The 16,844-nt window shown below is 40.2% G+C and overlaps 1 pseudogene; it reads right to left on the bottom strand.

Moving 5' to 3' along the window:
* Window positions 1-11,761: 11,761 nt before the first annotated feature.
* Window positions 11,762-16,134, bottom strand: LOC108719685 (annotated as a pseudogene).
* Between the last annotated feature and the right edge of the window lie 710 nt (window positions 16,135-16,844).

Raw genomic sequence — 16,844 nt, 5'->3', positions numbered from 1 at the left:
GTGGCTAGATGGTCACAACTTAGCCAGAGGCCATCTATGGGCACTTCCACCGTATAGGGCGATAAGTACAGATGCTTGCCTAACAGGATGGGGGGCTCACATGGACTGTCTGTCTTGCCAAGGCCTTTGGTCCCAGGAGGAAGCAAGACTTCACATAAACTTCTTGGAACTTAATGCGGTTCGAAACACACTTTACCACTGGTCATCTCTACTAAAGTCAAAACCAATCCAAGTGCAATCGGACAACGCAACTACAGTAGCCTACATCAACCACCAGGGAGGAACACGGAGCAGAGCGGCCATGTTGGAGGTATCCAAGGTCTTCGAGTGGGCAGAGAACAACGTACCCGTTATCTCAACAATATTCATACCCGGATTGGAGAACCGAGAGGAGGATTATCTCAGCAGGAATACCATAGACCAAGCAGAATGGTCACTTCACCCGGAGGTGTTCCAGACCATAATAAACAAGTTGGGTGTCTCCGAGATAGACCTCATGGCTTCTTACAAAAATATGAAGCTTCCCAGATACTGTGCACGGTCAAGGGACCCAAGAGCAGAGGCCATAGATGCCCTGGTGATCCCATCGTCATTTCGGGTAGTGTACATATTCCCACCCTTTCCACTTCTTCCAAGAGTGATCAGGAAGATAAAGAGTGTGGGAGTTTCAGCAATATTAATAGCACCAGACTGGCCACGTCGAACATGGTATGCAGACCTGATCTCAATGTCAGTGTCCCCTCCGTGGCGGCTGCCAATACGGCAGGACCTTCTAACTCAGGGACCGGCACTCCACGACAAATTAGAAATGTTGAAACTGTCGGTGTAGAGTTTGAAGCCCAACTGTGGAAGGATAGTGGATTCCCAGAACCAGTAATTACTACATTGCTTAGGGCAAGAAAACAAACCACTTCAAAGGCATACCACAGAATTTTGAGAGTTTTCCTGACATGGTGTACACTCAACAACCTATGATGGCAACAGTGCTCTACGCCTCAGTTCCTCTCTTTCCTACAACAGGGACTAGATAAAGGACTAGGTTTGGTGGCCTTAAAGACGCAAACGTCAGCACTATCCATCCTATTTCAATTCCAGTGGGCTCTACTACCGGAGGTCAAACAATTCTTTCAAGCGGTCCAGCACATTAAACCACCTTTCAAAGACCCCACGCCACCCTGGGACCTAAATTTAGTCCTCAGGGCCCTGCAGCGTGAACCTTTTGAGCCTATCCGGTCCTGCGACATCAAATTTCTCACCTGGAAGGTGAATTTTCTTCTGACAATCTGCTCGGCAAGAAGAGTCTCTGAGATCCAAGCCCTGTCAGTCAAGGAACCTTAGCTAATATTCCATAAGTTCAAGGCATTTCTCAGAATACCAAGGTCTTTCCTGCTGAAAGTGGTGTCCGCATTCCACATCAATCAGGAGATTGTGGTTCCATCTCTTTGTCCAGAACCAAAAAATGATGCAGAACGTCAACTTCATTGTCTTGATGTTGTGAGGGCACTAAAGGTCTTCCTTCAGGCGCACAGACACTTTACTAGTAACATACAGTCCCTTCAAGAAGGGCCTAGGAGCCTCAAAACGAACAATCTCAAGATGGTTGGTGGACACCATATCTTACGCTTATAAGCAAGCTCAAAGACCAGTACCTTTACAAGTCAGAGCTCACTCCACCAGAGCAGTAAGCGCTTCATGGGCACTACAGAATCTGGCCTCACCAGAACTAATTTGCAAAGCAGCAACTTGGTCTTCAATCCATACCTTTACCAAGTTCCACAAACTAAAAACTTTTGCTTCTTCTGAAGCGGCTTTTGGGAGAAAGGTGCTTCAGGCAGTGGTTACTACCTAAGCTGCTACCCTCCCTGTCTGGGTGAAAATGGCTTTTGAACGTCCCCAGACATCTGCACTGACGGTAAGGGCTGCCCTGGGAAAAAGGGATTTTTTTTACCTGTAAATCCTTTTCTCCCAGTCCCGTACTGTTAGTGCAGTAAGTCCCTCCCCTTTTTATTATGGAGGTGTTGGCGATTACCAAGGGTCCTTTTGGCCCAGTTACCAGTACTGTTAATGGTTTTACCAGTTATGTTTTACAAATCACTGTTGTATGTGATGCTGTTATCTGTCTCTACTATCTGTCTATACTCCTCTGTCTCTCTACTGGCTATGCAATGAAAAACTGAGACTGGGAGGAGAGAGCCCCATGATTATGAAGGGAAGGAGGAGATACAGATTTTATTCTTTTGTAATGCCTCCAGAGGTGACCAGCATTAACCCAGACGTCTGCACTGACAGAATGGGCCCAGGAGAAAAGGATTTACCGGTAAGAAAATCCCTTTATCTCTCACTGCAAGGATCCCTATCCTGCTGGTTACACAGCATTGTTATTTTATAATGGAACAGTTGTAGAATTTCTATCCCACTGCACCAGCAACCAGGACATTAATCATCCATAATTATATATTAGCATAGTACTTTAGGTTGAAAAAAGACACATGTCCAAACTTTTATGTCTATATGAAAGCTGCCTTACTGCCAGCTGATCCAGAGGAAGGCAAAAAAACCCATCTGAAGCCTCTCCAATTTGCTTTCGGATGGGAAAATGTCCTTCCTGACTCCTGATCCAAAGACTAGTCCCTGGATCAACTTGTACAATGAGCTATCTTCCATAACCCTTCCTTCCATAAAGCCATCCAACCCCTTCTTGAAGCTAAAAGTATACATGTACTGTATGTATAACATACCTTGTTATCCAATGGCCTTCACTTCCTTCTTCCACTTTTATGCTTTACTTCCTCACTCCACTTTAAAGGACTGTTTCTCTGCTGCATGTTTTTCCAACCTCTTTGTTCTCTCCTTTATAATTTTAACAATTTCACTTAGTATTTTGTTCTGTTTCCTATACCTCAGTGGTCTGTCCTCCTCTTCTCTTTCCTCTCCGGCTACCCCATTTTTCCCCCTCTTGCCTTGCTGTTTTCATTTTTCTCAACACTTCCACCTCAGGAGTCTGGGTTTTTCTTCCATTCCGCTGTCTCTCCCTACATTTCCTTTCTTTTATGCACATATTTTCAGCTTTTCCTCTCTCACACTTTTCTCACTTTTATGCCATGTCACTGTTTGCCTTTCTTTCCCACGTCTTTGTTTCTCCACTTATCTTCCTCCATCCCATTTCATTTCTGTTCTGTCCCCTCCCCACCCATTGCACCTTTTCTTAATAATTATATACATATAGATATGGAATGGGCCATTACAGTCTTTAAGCTTTAAGTCTTTAATGTATGTACATTACTAAGAGTTAATTATTGTGAAACCTAAATAATATTGATTTATCAGATTACTTTTATTAGGGCTAACTCTTAGTTATGCAAACACATTATGTGCTTAAGGAATGGTGCAATATAGGTCCTGTGGTGGGCACACTCCTTATCTGTATGTATATCATTATATTTAAAAGGAGCAATGTGCTTAAAAACATTTTCTTCATAAGCTGTCTCCCACCCAAAAGTAATACAGGCAGGGGCAAGTAGCCAACACTCACCAGGAAGGCAGTATCAACTGATTTGAAAATCATCTTTGATCTGCCTCCTTCACTTGCTGCGCATTCACTGCTGCTTCCATCTTCATTGTGAGGGCTCATGTGGGTATTGCGCTATTTGAACTTTATGCAAGAACAGAAGATGAAGCAGCAGTGAGTCTGCACATGGTAAAGTAAGCCACGGCTGAATTGCCAATGATGTTATGCAAGGGCCAGCAATTTACAGAACCAGGGGGCAAAATTCTGGGGGGAGTTGTTCCTTTACCCCCCCCCCTTTCCGACATCTATGACCAGATGTTTTTATGAGTGATGTGGGATTTCTGTGGTGCTTCTATTCCCTGGGCAATTCTCTAAATGACTGGTGTGCTCAAACTAGAAATAAAGAAAAGTCTAAAGTAAAAACAAAGAAAAATGTCTAATTCCATCTAAATGAACACATTTGAGCAGGGCTGGCACTAGGGATTCACTCATTGTAAAATGACTAAATAGTAATACTTCTATTTAGAAAGAACACGTGAACTTGGCTTTCTTTAGCATCTGTTATTAGAACTAGTACCTGTATTTCAGCCTCTAGTCTTGACTTTTTTCCCCTTTTGGGATATTTTTCACTGTCCTGCCTTTTTTATTTCTTCCTTGCAGTGTCACAGCCTTGCCTATTTTATGTCACAGCTCCGCCTCTCTTGGCCCACTTCCTCCCCTTACATCATCATCCAGCCCCTTTTCCAAGATGGCTGATATTCTTCCTGGCCAAAGCTGGCAACCCTAGCTGTCATGATTGGCTGATCAAAATGTCCACATTACTGTGCTTATGGGAAGTATTTAAATTAGATCAAACTGGCCACTTACAATTAATTTTTTAAAACACACACCATCCAGAGAGGATTTATGGGAAACTCCAATTAAGATGTCTTATTTAAATCAAAGACCATATCATTATTATTTGATGAGCGAAAATGAAAAGAATGTTGTAATAATGAAACCTTATTAATATCACATGTATATGTGGCTACAAATCTTTAGTTTCTAAAACACAATATTTCTGAGAGAATGAATGGGCAGGAGCAGATTGATTCTGCCATAAATAAGTGATTCTGTAGCCTTGCGGAGGCCATTTAGAGTAGAAATTGTATGTGAGTCTGAAGCACTCAGCTCACAATGGGCAGGCCTGAAGGACACCGCTCTATAGGCTTTTATTTGCCACATACTCTGCAGTTGAACAGAATAGGTGCAAATTAGACACATTGGGCTATTTAATGACAGTACCTTCTCCAATCGGCAATCCGTCCGTCCCCCATTTACATACGCATCCACCAATCTGATAGGGCTGCAACTCCATATAAATAATTTAAAAATCCTCCTTTATTGTTGCTTTGGTTACTACATTACATTTATTCTATCATTATAAAAACTTTTACTACTGTCATTTATGGAATTCTGTTAATTATAAAAACATTTCTACTTTGTGTAAAACCGTAACAATAACAACAATTAGAATGGGTAAGGGTCATTCAGCCAAAGTGGGTTATTATGGAAAATATATAATGTGTTCTGCTAATAGGTGGTAACGAAAACCATCCAAATAACAGTGATTATGAGTCATTCTATTCTATTACTTGTAATAGTAACTTCCACTCACAAATAGAAGTCTATTTATTTGGTTAATTCCATGCATCCATTGATTGGGACAATATATTGTTTAATCCCTTAAAATAGCTATGCACATTCATACACACCTACAAATGTATTAAACAATTATTCATGGCAATAATGCACATAGTGGGAAGTATTTTTTATGTTTGACAATTTTTTTGTTTGACAGACCTGTAGAGTAATGGTTATCAGACTTTTATTGGTTCAGACAGTGTTGTAGTAGGGTCTCCTGGGCCCACCAGGGCTGCAATCTAAAGGAACCTTGCAATGTGAGGCCCCCCACCGGCATCCATCTCCTCACTCCCCCCTGGGCTGGTGGGTCCCATAAAGGCCAGGACCCACCATTTTTTCCTGGTATCTCACTGGCCCAGTCCATCCCTGGGTTCACGCCCCTACTATAGGTCAAAACTTTGGTCAGGGACCCCTTAGTCCATAACAATTGAATAAATATAGACAGACAGTGGCCATTCCACCAATGTTCTATTATATAAAACAACAAATAAATGATCATTCTTTCAAGACGAGCTTCCTTCTGTACTTAGAAGATCAAACTTGGATTCTCCTGAAACCTCCCCATAATGGTTCATCAGGTTGAACCCCCCCCCCCCCCCCCGCAAAAAAAGCCACCTCCAAGCAGGTCTTATAATGCTTCATGGAAAATAATACTTTCAGAAATTCCAGAAATCATCTACCCTACCTTCATTGTACAGGGTGCTTAAGAATTAATGGCAATTTAAAAGGACATTTTGTTCTGCTACATTATTTTAGGAGTCAATATAAAGTAGAAATGCACTAAATTCAGGATTGGGCTCAAGATTTGACCAAATCCAAGTTCCTTGTCGAAATAAATCAATTGACTTTTCGTCATACAATAAAGCTAAAAAATGTTCTCTTTACACATTCCTTGCCCTAATTGCATATGCAAATCAGGGCAGTTCTGTATTGAGACACAGAATTCACAATGGATTCAGTCAAATCCCAAAATAATAGATTCAGTGCATCTCTAATACAAACAACCAGACAGATACTATTTATGTTGCTATTAGAAGTACAATTTTGTTCACTGTACAGAAAAATATGTGGGGGAGGCATTTAACTTCTGATGACCTACATTCATGGCTGGAGAATGCTGGGAAGAGCTGCTCTACTGTATTTCCAGACAATCTGGCTGTTTACAAGATGGAAAGGATTATTATTGTGCATAGTTTTCATTTATGTTAAATGAAGGATAAAACTAGCAGCATTTATATAACACAAAGTGGCACCCCTATAATCTATAAAGTTACTTATAGACAATTAACTTTTAAAAGACCTTATTCTGCTCTGCAATTCACTGAATGTACTAGAAGAAGAAGATTGTAGCTAGTGCTGGTTCCTGGGCCCTACCTGAATTCTACATCCTTTGCACTCTTTCTGAAAACACAAAATAGAAGTATCTCGTGATAAGTCAGATATGTCCCTATGAATACAGGAGAAATGACCTTCCCTTGGTGCTGAGTGTGAAGTCAAAAATTTGGTAGATCTTCATTAAAGGGAGGCACTTGTTTGAACAAGTGTTCTGTGTGTGTGGGAAGAAGGTAAAGGGCTTAATTTAAAGTATATATTTAATTAAAATAATCTAACAAAATGGTTAACCACTGTGTGTCTTTATTATAATCTTTATTAGGAATAATACTTATGTCATATACATAGTAATTGATCCTATCACACTGGAGAACAAATAAAAAAAACACACACACCCACTCACTCACTCACACTCTCTCTCTCTCTATTATAAGTGTTGGAATCTTTGGGTTTCTGCTTAAGGGGTTAAACAAATGCTAAAATGGAAAACAGGGTTAAGCAAATGTATTGATATTAATCCATGAATTATATCCAATAACAAGAGTTGCAAAGAGAATGCAAAAATACAGCTATTTGCCCCCAAAAGTTGCAGGAAATCTGCAGATGAACAACCGCAGAGCTGCCAACAGTCTTTATTGGGGTTAGGGTTGCCACCCGCTGGTATTTCATGGGCCTAGCCAGTAAAATACCAGCCATGTCAGGTATTAAAAATTTACTGGCAATGTAGTAGCCGGTATTTTTGTAATAATCCTCTGGCCCTGGCCAACCTCCAATCCATCCCTCGCCAGCTAGTTTGCCCTCTGCCCCGTGATAGACACTGTGTTTGCCTGATGTGGTTGGTGATGTCACAACCCTATTTGCATCATGACTTCGTCCTCAACATCATCGACCCACCATTTCCTTGGCCAGTATTAGAAGAGACAAAAGGTGGCAACCCTAACTGGGTTGAGGTCTAGACCAAGGAGGAAGCAGAGTTCAGGCAAAAAGAGTTCAAAGAGGTATCAGAAGGAACCAAAAGATCAGTCGATTCAGTAAGCACCCAGGAACTTATAGAATAAGACTTTTATTTGGGCATTGACCTGGGCCTTTAGCATATTTTTATTTAGAATTTTTGCGTCAAAGTGTGGTATAATGATGTCACATGGTGCGTCACTACATGTTGACTTGACTGTCTCACTGGTGTTGCCATCTTGAAAACTAAGTGGATCACTCCTAACTGGAAGTGCTCCTGATATTGCTCTATACGTTTACATGGAATCCTGTTTCTAGAGCCTACGCTGAATCCCTTGATGGCACTACTGCTAAGCAAACCATATAAAGAAAACAGGTTTTGATGGATCATGGAGATGGAGAAACTATATAATAAAATAGGCATGTTTGGAAAGGTTTGGAACATATAATTATACAGGGTCTTATACAAACCAAATGGAATAGAAATATGTCTTGGATTCCAGTTCAGCCCTAACCTCCTTTGCCCTAACATCCCCCATTCAGGTTTGATGTTTTTCTTTTTGATACAGTTAATACGTCAAACCACTCATAGTAGCTGTGTACAAAACATAACTCATACTTCATATTTCTCCAAAATGTCTTTATTTAAATTGTACAGTGTGGTTAAAGGTATGCCTTACAATTGCCACAAACACTATAGATTGCTTTACATTCCTCTAAATCTTCATTTTACATCTATCATCCTTCTAGCTTATTTTCTCATTTACTTGCAAGATTGTTCCTACAATGTCAACTGTCGCCCCCACGATTGTTTATGCACAAATCTTCCAAAAATTCCTTTCCATTGGAATAATGGAAAATCACAGGGGTAAAACCTACATATCGCAAAGTTGCCCAAAGTTTCCTCCCAAAGCAACTTCGGGCGACTTTGGAAGAACGAATCAATGCTTTTGTTTTACCACAGGGGTTTTCCGTTATTCACAATGGAGAGGTATTTTCAGGAGATTTGTTGCTCGTGTATTTATTTTCTGGGTATAGTTTTCCTTTAGAGGGGACCTGTCACCCACATAAAAAGCTGTATAGTAAAAGTCCTTTGCAAACTAAATATGAAACCCACATTCCTCTTTTTATTATTACAACATCTAAATCTGTTATAAATGTATTTAAAAATATGAGGCATAGAGGCAGGGCAGTCAATTACTCTAATTTTCTGTTCAGCACTTCCTAGATTTCACTGCACTCCCCACATTCCCCATCCTGCCTCAAGGCGTATAACTGTGTAGCCTGTGCATGGGCATGTACATTACACTAGGTCCCCATTCTGGCACATCCTCAAGATTTCATGGTGGTCTAGCCTTAATAATAGTGTCCACACAATGGCACCTGACTCCTTCAAGCTAAATGGTGACACATGGGCAGGGCATGTACCTACAATGTTGCATCTTGTAACTCAAACAAGGAAGCTTGTACATAATGACAAAAAAAATGTTTATATTATTTGTGCAAAAAATTTATGAGAATGTACATCTGTGCTGTTTTTTTCCCTTTGCTGCCCTGGCCAAGCAGGTATATATTACAGAACTCACTTGCAATTCAGCTGTGACTTATGCATCAAGGGCACAGCTGGTACATGTTTTCACCTAGTATTAGTAACAAGTCCTATTTTCTAAATATTTCACTAGCTCAGGGCCAGCTGCTCATCTGAAGGACTATAGGAATTTTTAGTACTTATGAACGGTGGCTCAGTTTTGGAACACAGACAGTGTTCAAGTAGAATCTCTTTATCCCCATGTTATTTACAGCTTAGATTATCTGGCTGTTTAGGGGGAATCTATTAGCTCTTGCTCTCCCATTTACACCCTGCAAATTCTTCCTGAGAAACCCCCCCTGCAGCTCTATATCATTAATAGTCTCCCTGGATTGTTCTGCTCAGTGTTGGAACTAGACGTAGGCACAATAGACATATGCCGACGTTGCAATGGTTTGGGGGCTCTAGAACCTTAGGCATGTACCTTTCTGCCTCATCCTACCCCTAGTCCCAGTCCTGTGAAAAGTGTGACCTATACTGTTTTTTCCAGCTACTGGAGGGAGGAGTAAGAATCAGACGTTTTAAGAGGTGGAAGGGTTGGGAGAGAAAGCAACAAATTACTGGAGGGAGCTGAAAGTGTGGGGATGTGGCTTAAGGGTCGTGTGGGTACAGGTTATCACTGGCAGTGAGAGGTGAGGGTGCCGGGCTAGCAAACGTATGAAAGTATATACTTGGCCCAGTTCTGCTTGTCTGTGACAATACAACTGGCCTCCATCATGTCCCTGATACCATCATAGGGGTAAATTCATCAAAGAGTGAAGTTCCGCCACTAGATTGAAATTCCACAGCTCACAATTAATTTCTATGGGATTTTGAAAGGCATATTTATCAACGGGTGAAAGTGCACCCTTTGATAAATATGCCTTAAAGTCCCATAGAAATTAATGGAAATTGGTGGAATTTCACTATTAACTTCACTCTTTGATAAATATACCCCATAGACTCTTAAATTAACTTTTAGGCCAGGCCTGGTGGTGAGTCAGTTTCTCTTGAACATTGCAGGGAGACATCCCCCCCCCCCAGTGACACCCTTCCTATGGAGAAGCATTTATAATTTGTGGCATGCGTTCCCTGTTCTGGACCACCCACATCCTGGGATCCCAGATCAAGACCACTCCTCTCCTGCTTTTACATTTAGTGCAGGGGTGGGGGAAGCCTGTGGTCCCTGGGTATAGCTAGGAGTGAGGCCTGCTGATCTCAAGCCGCTGACTAGACGATCCTTTTCATTTTCTTTTTGTACCCAGCCATAAATACCTTTATAAGTAATGTAATCTGGGAGTTATCTGTTTGACCCATTTACCCATGTTTCCTGACATTTTGCTAAATTAGAGCTGTGTATGCACAGTAAGCAATCAGTGATGCCAGCAATGTTTTGTGTGCAGAGATGTCTTTCAGGGTCCACCAACAAGCCGTGAACACAATTTTTTGCATCATGTTATCTTGTGATTTGTGGTTGACGTCTCTATTTAGTCCTGCCCCTTTTTAGGTCTGGTAGTTATGGAAAGACTGCAATAGTGTTATTGATGCTTTAATAATAACATTTCAGCCCCATGCCAGCTGATATACCTAATATTACATAATGATATGCCTTTTTTTGTATTTTTCCCCCAGATGAGAACCCCTCGTTGGGAGCTGAAATCCTGGGTTAAGAAAGTGTGTGTGTGTGTGTGTGTGTGTGTGGCATACATAGCTTTTGTGTGTTTTTATACCCAAGGCCAACCTTGATGTGTGCCATTAAAAGAGTTTATTAGAGTGCAATCACCACATCATACAGACCAACCTTAGTTCTATAGAAAGTCTTCCTGTAGGTCTAATGCAGGAATTCATAATTAAAGACATTAAAGAAGTGGATCAGAAGAGCTAATACTATACTCTCTATTTAAATGGAACTTGCATATATTTACATTTCATTATCTGTCCCTATTCATTCCATACAAAGCCTTTCCTACTAGCAGGAACGGTCCTATTGGCTTGAAGAATCTAGTTGTGAGTTTCTGGCTTCTTAACTTCTAATCTATTCAATATGTGCTGTCCTTGGAGAGTTCTTCATTAGAGGTACTTTAGCAAGGAACATTTCCTATTCTCATTATGTTTGTGAAGAAATAGGTAGGCGCGCATTCTTGTAACCATCATCTCTGAAATAATGAGCATATAAACTCGTTCAATATATCTGCAATTATTTTCAAGTACCATGCATTTTCAAATATACCATTATCCTTAAGCTACACCAAGGACCATGTCTAACAAGAACAAGCTTTTGTGAAAAAGGACATATTTTTGTTGTTCATGTAGCTGTGAGAGTCCTTCAATCCCCAGGAGTAAGGGAGGTGTAAAGTCACCCCAGAGGTAAGCAACATAGGAAAGATGTGTTTGCTAGTGAAATTGCCCCGCAGCTAAAAGTTTATTAAAAGTACCGACCTCAGTGACCTCCTGTCCACATGTTTCAGGCTTAAGGACCACACTTGACCAACGTGCATATCTGAAGGTAATATGTACCATGCACTGTGTGGAGACCATCAAAAACACCAGAGCATACAATTCATTTGATACCAAGGTTTTTGTATAATTCAGATAACAGTAGAAGGAAGAAGAACATACTTTTACTGCCCCTTCAACTGCTGAAAGTGAAGGTATCATGCATCATTTCTGCATGGAACATCAATGGTGACATCTGGTGCCTTAGTGGTGATCTCCTACAGTGTTATAAGCAACTTACCATTTTCGCTTGTCATATATAAAAGTAGGACTTGAATGGACTATATATGCCACTGCCAGTCGTGCCCAGTTTTGTATGGTGAATGTTTGCTGCCAAGAAATTAATACCAAAAGCAAAGGCCCTCTGGGTCTGTATGGATAACAAAAGTGGAAGCGGGTTCATCCAAGTTGTTAGGTACAAGATATGTTTCATCAAATGCTTTTCAACAAGGCTTACCACAGGCTTGTAAAATAGTATATCAAAGCATGCTATCATTCCAAAATTGCTGGTGAAGGGCCTCTTGAAAACCACATACTATGCCATAGGTGGTGTGTCAAAGACATGTTCAAAGTATAAGTTTTGCTTGAAGTAGCTGGCAACAAGTGTATCATTGGAACAAAATACAACATTTTGAATTGATATCTACCATCTGAAAATAATGATGCTCACAAGGTACTTTAGTTCCTAGTTTTGCAACCAAATACATTCCTCCCTTCACTGCCATGCAGCATAGCCTCTGGAGCACCTGCCAAAAGAGTATGAAAAATAATATATGAAAACACAATGACTATGCACCCATCCCTCGTAAGGGGATTATGACAATAGATGATGTTTATACTCTGATGGCCTGTGTAGAATGGAGACTTTACATGAGTCTGAAGCTGCAGGCTGAGGCCAAATCTTGGCCTGCCTGAGCCCACAAAGCACTGAGCAGCTCAAAAACCTAATATGGGCAGACCTTTAAAGACAAAGTATCTTATCCATTATCTTAAATTTTTATCTCCCATTCTTTTGCCATCTTGGGAAAATTGTAGGTAAGTGCCTATGAATGAATAATGTTGGAGCATAGCATCTTTCAATGGTACTCGTTACCACTTATTCGTAAGTGATCTTTTTGGTATCAAATAAGCATTTCTCTGCACATTTGTATTTATGGGCTCTCCGATCCTAGTTTTATTCTGTAAGCCTTCTCTTTTAAATCACGTTAAGACCCCTGTTTGTAAAGCACTGTGTAACTTACAGCCACCATAGAAATACATTATGATAGGAACAGTCACATGCTTACATCTACCCTCTTGCATTCTCTTTTGGCAGCACCAATGCAATGTAAACAGGCAGAGACGACTATATACTATTACCATCTACTTTACCATCTCAGGTTAAAATGGAAGATAATCAATAGTAATAAACAAGGTTAATTTAGGCTGCATGTAGGCAGCATGGAAAACCTACATTTTAAAGAAAATATATTAATTATATAAATAACAATGGGGGAGCTTGCACTGTTTAGAGCAGTTAGCATACAGATGACCATACAAAGTGCATATTTCACTTATATGTAACATAGGTAGTTGTCTGTGATATCATTATCTATACTTAAAATAACAGAGGAAGAACATAAGCTATTGTACATGAGAAGCCCATATCATTTAATGTTGGTAATGCTACTAGCTTAGCATGCAGTCAAGAATCAAAGTTATGGAATAATGTATATATCTTGTAGGTTCCCATCCTTTCATCTTCACTTTTACAATTTTATCTTGTATATTCTTATACCCTATTTCCCTCATGTGTGTGAAGGAACCAGAAGGGAAGTAGTGATCTTACCTATTGACATTTAGCTTGGAGGAATTCAGATGACACATGTGGGTATGGGCTGCATGTGCAAAGAAAAGTGCAATGTATAATTACATTTCGCAATCTCTAAAAAACATAGAAATTTAGACTTCATCACCCCTAACTTTTCCTCTGCCTTTCTAAGGCTGGTCAAGTTATTACTTCATGGGACTGATTCATCACACGCAGTTAGTACTAAATTAGCCTATTAAATACACAGTGCTGCATGCCTTTTTTCAGATGCAGCAAGACACATTACTCAGTGTGGCACTAACCACCAGCACTGTGTTCATAATATATTCATAACTCCCAATGTTTTAAGATTTTATATTGAAATGATTTGCCCATGCTACTAATCTGCCCTAACCACACCAGGTCATGGGAAGAAATATGCCAAAATACAAATAAGTAAGAACAAATAAGAATTAAAGGCACCTTTCCTTTTTAAAGTATTTATTCAGTGTTTTAGGAAGTCAAAACCTCCCTTTGTTTTTTTTCTGTCAAAGGGAGGACTTGTCTACTTGTTTCATGGCTCTGCTGCTTTTCTAACTCTGGCCATGTGGGTATTGCATAGATAGAAGCAGAGCTGGATAACATGGAATGGGTCATGTAGGGGATGGAGATGGTGGTGGGGGGAATAGGACCAGGGTCCAGCTGGTGGATTAGCAGGTATCCTACGTTGAGTGCCAGTACCCATTGGCCCAAGGAACCAGGGCTACAAATACAAGAAACAAACCTACATGCTGCTTTGTGAGCATTTGTGAGCAAGCAAGCAGGGGGAGAATACAATATGCATTCAAAAAGATTGAGGGTTTTTTTCCTATAAAAATGGTACAGAATTTGTAATTTGTATTCTGTATAGGAATCTTAGTAGAGCTAATATATGTCAGCTTTAAAAAAAAATTATGTTTCTTTAACAGAATAATTTATACATGCTTACCTCTATATCATTGAATCTATCAGGCTCTAGACATGGATTCCAAGGGAGCAGGTGAGACGGGGGAAGAAAATCCAAATTTTGGTAAGTAGACTTCCTAGTATAGTTAAATCCGTGAATTCCATCCTCAGGAAACACAATGATCTGGACATCTATGTTGTAATCCTTTAATATGTCTGCAATTAACCTGATATTCTCAATAATTAATAGGGATATTTTCACAATAAGATGGAAAAGGGTTTGTAGGGTTTACTTAAACAGCTTTATTTAATTTTCAGTAGTGAGCATAAGGAAAGATTACAATTTATATGTATAAAAAAAACTTGATTGCACTAAAATTGCATACAACTATTGATTTTCTATTAGTTTGCCAAATCTGTTATGTATTTTTAAAAGTGCAAATTTGAAGACACCTTGATATTTAAAGGGGTGGTTTATTCTACGCAACTTTTCAACTGGCTTTCGTTGGGTTTTTTTTTTGTAATTTTGAAACTTTTTTTTTTTTTTCCTTATTCTCCTGACTTTTTCTTGCTTTCAGATGGGTGATAGTCACTAACCCCATATAAAAACAAATGCTTTGTAAGGCTACAAATGTATTGTTATTGCTACTTTTTATTACTTGTCTTTGCATTCAGGCCCTTTCTTATTCATAATTCAGTTTCTTATTCAAATCAATGCATGGTTGCTAGGGTCATTCAGACCCTAGCAACTAGATTGCTGAGACTGCAAAATAATAAATAACAAAAACCAATAGCAAATTGTATCAGACCATCACTCTCTACATTATAATAAAAGTTAATTTTAAGAGGGGGTTGGGTGGCTTTTTAGCAAAGGAGGGAATACAGGGTTATGGAAGATAGCTCATAATACAAGTTGATGCAGGGACTGGTCCAATTTCTCCCACCAGTAATGGAACTAAATGCTTGCATGCCTGGGCGCAAGATGTGCACCCGCCTTCCCCCCCGAATGCAGGAGTGGGTCTGGGCCAGCTGGAGCCACCGGGTTTTTTCCTGGTATTCCACCGCCCCCGGCCAATAACCCAAAGCCACAAATCCGTGCTTGCCTTTTTTCCAGTCAGTTGCAGATCGAACAATTGATGCAACATTTTTGTTGCCATGAGTTGCTGACAGCCAATTTGACTGTGAGATTAGTATTAGGTTAATAATTACTTGCACCGAAAGGGACAAGGACAGTCAATTACTGTTGAGAGTGCCAGTTCATTAGGCATCCACTCAGTCCAGGGGATTCACCAGGGCCTGCCAGACACTAGAGCTGGCACAAATCTGCTACAGAAAATGTGTCTGTAGGGGGAGCGAGGGCCAAGGTACATGGCCTGCAACCCTGCCCAGGAGCAGGAACCCATAGCAACCAATCAGTTGGTAGGATTTACTGGTTACCTGTTATTGTTTGCCTAAGTTTGCCCAGTAGCAAACTGTGCATGTGCAAGTCTAAAGGTGGAAAGGAACATAAATGAAGGTGCAACGGATCCCTGGGAAAGCGGGTTAGATGGCAGTGCAGACCTTAAATAGATAGACCCCTTAATTTAATTTTTTTTTTTCACAAGCCTGTTAAAAGAGTGTAGTTTACAGTGGCGGAACTACCAGGGGTGCAGACCCACGTGCATGTGAATCCGCCACAAACGTCGCTTCTGAAGGGGGGTGGGGGCCCCGGCTGTGTCCTGTGCCAGGTAGTTATGTTACTGGTAGTTTAATTCACTGGGGGTACCTTCACTGCACCCCCATGTAACAGACTTTTGTGCTGTATTTTTGTAAGTTTTGTAAAAGGGATTATTGTCAACCAACCTGAACACATGGGACACTCATTTTACGGTGCTGGCCAAAGATAATTACCATTATATTATTATGTAAAATGGTTGTTAGTTACAAAAGCTAGAACCAAAATGAAGTAATGCAACTTCTTCCAATGCACATAAGTAACTTGGTTCAGAGGGTTATACCGGTAGCTCTCTCTGTTCTGATACACTGCAACCTCAAAAATTGATTTTCCTGACATGACAAAGTGAAATAGCCCTTTGCCCATTATAGTATTACTTTCCCTTACTTTTTGTAATCTAGTTACAATCAGGAGTACATTCCTCATATTAGGTCGGTCACTGTGGTCTGAAAAATGACAAATTGTAGGTCTATATAGAGTTCATGCTGGTGAGGGGCTTCTTTTTTATTTTTTTCAAAAGGCAAACTGAATAACACACTATTACAACTGGAACATGGAGCTCATTGCATTCTGTTATAATATATATATATATATATATATATATATATATATATATATAAAGCAGCTGCCATATTAACTTGGTGTGACATCACTTCCTGCCTGAGTCTCTCCCTGTTCACTCATAGCTCTGGGCTCAGATTACAGCAGGGAGGGAGGGGGAGAGAGGAGTAAACTGAGCATGCTCAAGTCTTGCCCTGGAGGTTTAGGTTGAAAGAAGGAAGTCTGATACAGAAGCCCATGTGTACACAATAGAAGGAAAGAAATGTGGTGTTTATTTTGACAGATGACTCAGAACAGA

Source organism: Xenopus laevis, chromosome 6S, assembly GCF_017654675.1.
Source record: "Xenopus laevis strain J_2021 chromosome 6S, Xenopus_laevis_v10.1, whole genome shotgun sequence".
NCBI lineage: Eukaryota > Metazoa > Chordata > Amphibia > Anura > Pipidae > Xenopus > Xenopus laevis.
The sequence above is the reverse complement of the archived record's forward strand: the minus strand, read 5'-3'. Positions and strand labels throughout refer to the sequence as shown.